This window comes from Phodopus roborovskii, unplaced genomic scaffold (genome assembly GCF_943737965.1).
Source record: "Phodopus roborovskii unplaced genomic scaffold, PHOROB, whole genome shotgun sequence".
Lineage (NCBI taxonomy): Eukaryota > Metazoa > Chordata > Mammalia > Rodentia > Cricetidae > Phodopus > Phodopus roborovskii.
Genome location: NW_026126707.1, coordinates 1714158 through 1718817, shown reverse-complemented (window position 1 = coordinate 1718817; position 4660 = coordinate 1714158).

Here is a 4660-nt window from a genome sequence, read left to right as displayed (position 1 = left end):
TCTCTCTGTGTCTTTGTCTGTCTCTCTGACTGTCTCTCTCTGTCTCTTTCTTGGGTTGCAGATTATATCAGAAGGGCTGACCAGTTTGTCATTTTTCTTGGGTTTAGATAACTTAGTAAGAACCATGCTCCACAAAAAAAAAAAAAAAAAAAAAAAAAAAAAAACCTTTTGATTATTGAAATTAAAGAAATGTATGATGGCTAAAATCTTCACCAAATTGTTTGCATGATTTTAATTTCCTCTTTCATGAGCTCTCCCTTATCACTTCATATTAAGATGATAGAGAAAGTATAGAGACAGGGTTACAGATATGAACGAGAAAAATTAAGGAACGGTCATTGCCAGGACCTATGTCAGGATTTTGACAAAATTCTGTAGTTCCTGCTACAAGAATAACTCAAAAGGCTAACATTCTTGGGGACAAATGTGAGCAAACACAAATCCATGCACTGGCACTACATAATTGAAATTAAATCCAATCTTTAACCAAACATATTTTACCCTGTGAATAAATAATATTGTGAGCACTCATTCCTGTAATCCAGGTACTTAGGTGTTTAAAGTCTTAACAGTTTCCTCCAATATGAATTGCTTTATTTAATAAAAGCAAATGTGTAGAATTGGAATTAGAGAAATCAATCTTCTCAACGAAGCCTATTATGTTGTTAAAATAATGAGTGAAAGGGCCCCAATTGCAGGGCCTCTGCTAAAGAGGCATCAGCTGGAGATTGCCAGGTACCAGATAGATCTGCCTATCAGTTCAGAAATAGCCAGAGTGTAAGCCCAGTATTTGTAGTCCATTGCCAGGCCTTGGCTAGTGTCCTCTACTGGATTTTAGGGCCCTGCCTGAGAATCGCCTGTTTCCATGGGAACACTATGAGTTCCTGCAGGGTGGAACCTTGACCACAATTGTAGGGCCTCTGCCAAAGAGGCCTCAGTTGGAGAGTGCCAGACCAAGGCTAGATCTGCCAATCAGCTTAATGAACATCCTGGGTCCCAGCCTTCAAAATCTTTGACATGCCTTGCCAGCCTTCTCCTGGAATCTGAACCCTACCTGTGGAGAGACATCCTAGAGAGCTTGGACCACCCAGAGATACAGACATAAAACTTGTGACCCACCAAAACACACTGGGGAAGAAGCTATGGGAAGATGGCAATACAATAAAACACCTAACAACAGAACGACAAGAATAATAGCACCAGAATCTATGGAATCTACCCAAAATAGACTGAAAAACAACAAAGCAGATGAAGTAGAAGAGAATGAATTAAAAATTATTGTCATAATATATATATATATATATATATATATATATATATATATATATAGCCTTTTTTCCCAGGAACTCAAATTTACTCAAACATGCTATGGTAGCTAGTGAGTGTGGAAAGTTAAAAGAGCTGTGATCATGTATTGCTGAAAGATGATTCCGTTGACCTCTTTCCACTGTTTTCTAAACTGTGTGTGACACGTAAAGACAGAATAGAATGTGGAATGCAATATTCATAATTCCATAAGCAAACTTTTAGTTTTTCCCTTGGATATTCCCAACACATACCAAAAGAAACCTTGTCATTCATATTGAACACTGATATGTTTCCTTTTGGTTTGTTTGTTTTGTTTTGTTTCCTTTGGTTTTTCTTTTGGTTATCAAGGCAGGGTGTCTCTTCATGTTTGGGACCTACCCTAGAACTCTCTTTGAAAATCATACTGGCCTCACACTCACATAGAGCTTCTTGCCTCTCCCTCTCAAGTGCTTGAATAAAAGTTGTGTGCCACCACAGCCCATTGTGGACACAGAGATTTCACTCACCCAAGGGAACTTACACTCAGGGTGGATAAGAGGAAAAGGGCCATTGCTCAGGTCAGCACAGGACACCTGTTCCCTTCCGTCCCTGCAGAAATGACAGATAGGCAGATCTGATCCTCCTTCTCTGAAGCTTACACACTGACCATGCTATGGGGCTGTGGATTTCATTTCATCTTCTCCACAAAAGTCAGCAATTTGGTTTCATTATCACATCAGTACTTTATCAAGATTATTGATTGTTCTTGTCTATGGACCTGAAGAAATGTCCAGTCAGATATTATGTAAACCATCTACACTTGATTATAGTCTCCACACTGATATTTACACCAAAGGAAAGCAAGAAATTGCACATGTTCCTTCATTCTCCCACCTCTTTCTGCACTGTGCCTACACCATTTTCAAAGTTCTTAAATGAACTCAATTGTTACATATTCCTGTGGTCATTTGCCAGGGGAATTGGAAAACAGTCAATAAGTAACTTTTATTACCTTCTTAATGAACACTCAAAGCCTTTTCCTAAAGGAATTGTAGGAGGTTCTTCCTAGCACTAAGTAGCAAAGGCAGGAGTAGCTGTGATCAATGCAAATCTCAATGACATCACACTATCGGCTACACCCAGCTCAACATAACTTCAAAATTTTATCAAACAAATCTGGTCTGTCTTCATTCACATGATAGGATTCAATACACCCTGAGTATTTAAATTAGAAAACCACTGAATCTATATTAGTTAGGATTTTTTTTTTGCTGTGTATAAGTTCTAAGACCACCACAACACTTTTTGTTATTGTTTTTCAAGAGTGGGTTTCTCTGTGACTTTTAAGGTGGTCTTGGAACTAACTCTTGTAGAACAGCCTGATCCCTAACTCACAGAGATCAACCTGTCTCTGCCTCCTCGGTAAAGCTCTCCCAGTCAGAGATTCCAACACTAGTCTTGCCAGTGACAATCTAGGATGAAATATTCATCACTCTACTTGCAAGAAAGAGATCCCCCACAAATTTTATAAAGAAAACACTTAATTGGATTGGCTCGTGGTTTCAGAAATTGAGTCCATTTTCATCAAAACAGGGAGCATGATTTGAAGAAGAATATGGTGCTGGCTACATCTTTATATACAGGCCTCAGTAAGACATCTTATATACTTGCCCATGTCCAAAGAACAGGAAACCCCAAAACCCATGACCAGTGATATTGTTCTTTTCAAAATGCCAAAGTCATTGCAACAAAGGTCCTCCTTCTACTACTGCCATTCCCTATGAGATTATACATGCAATCACATTCAAACCATCACAATGCAGCAATCATGGCCATTTTTTATGATGGTTACAGCAACTGACATCCACCCTGTTTCTCCTTGCAGTGCATGCAATAAACTATTCTTTCTATTCTGGTCTGAAGGCAGCATCCATGCTCTACATGCAAATCTTTTTGCTGTAAGTGCAATTGACAGTCAACTTCATGACTCATATGGACAATATTAAAACACAGGGGTCATACTTTTTTATCTTGTTGTCATTGAGATCATTTGTGATGTAGAGATGGATTATATTTTAAATCAATGTGCAGTGTTACAGGTTAACGAGTTCCATTTATTAAATGTCTCCTGAAAAGTAATTAGTATCCTCAAATTAGGTGTTTAAGATGCTTGGTCCAAACAAAAAATCCTTCTCCCTTCTGAGGATAAACAGTTACTTATTTTACTGAGGTGTGTAAGATGAAAGAATACATTGGCCTGGAAAGCAACATACTGGGACAAAAGAAACCATTGTCAATGAGAAAGCATGTTTCAGAAAATTAATTCTAAAATGTTGGGAGTAAAGCAGTTCTAGACTTTGCCTTCCCAGTGAGAAATAACTCCATAGACTAAACAGGTTAAAAAAAAAGAAAAGAAAGAAAAAAATCTCTGTAATGATAACATGCAAAACTCCATAGATTAAGGAGGTTAAAAAAAAGAAAAGAAAAAAAAATCTCTGTAATGATAGCATGCAACCATCTCTCACTAATGTTCAAAGAGGAGAAAGCCTACAGTAGATAATTTTTTGAGACAGGGTTTCTCAGTTTCCCTGTGCTGTAGCCTTAGTCATAGTGGGGCTAGCTCTATAGAGCACACTAGTCTCAAACACACAGAAATCTGCCGGCATGTGCCCTCTGAGGGTTGGGATTAAAGGCATTCATCATCACTGTCTGGATCCTAAAAACATATTTTGCATTCCACAATTGCTGCCACTTTTAAGTTCTTCCAGGGTCAGGTGCCAGCTGACAATTTGAAGAATTTAAATAGGGTCAGGAAACTGCAAGCCAGGCCAGGAAGGCCATGAAAGATATCAACAGAAAAGATAGTACCATACCATAATGATTTCATAGTACCCCAGTGACATGCAACAGCAGGTCACACTTTAATGACAGGTTCTGACACAGATGTGCCAGAAGATGAGGAAGATAGAAAAGACAGAAAAAAGAAATGATAAAGCCTGGGACAGAGAGGTCTTGCTTAACTTATATATCTTATACTATATAAACTTCATATGAAGAATTGCCTCCTCTTTACCACTTCCAGGAGGAAATGGAAGGAAATGGGAGAACACTAGAAAGTCAGCAGGAGTAAGAGTTGTGTTCTCAGGATCTGAAATAACATCTACACAAAGGCCCTGGCTCTAGACAATTGCATTCCCTCATAAGCATCTTCCTTGTTTCACATGAGGATCTCTATTTTATTCTGCATATCTCAGGGTATGATGGCAAAGTCCTAAGGCAAAACCTCCAGGCTGTTACTGTTTCTGCCAATCAAGTTTCTAGTTTTGAGAAGGAGCATTGTACCATCTCTATGATTGAGGACCTAAACTGAAAA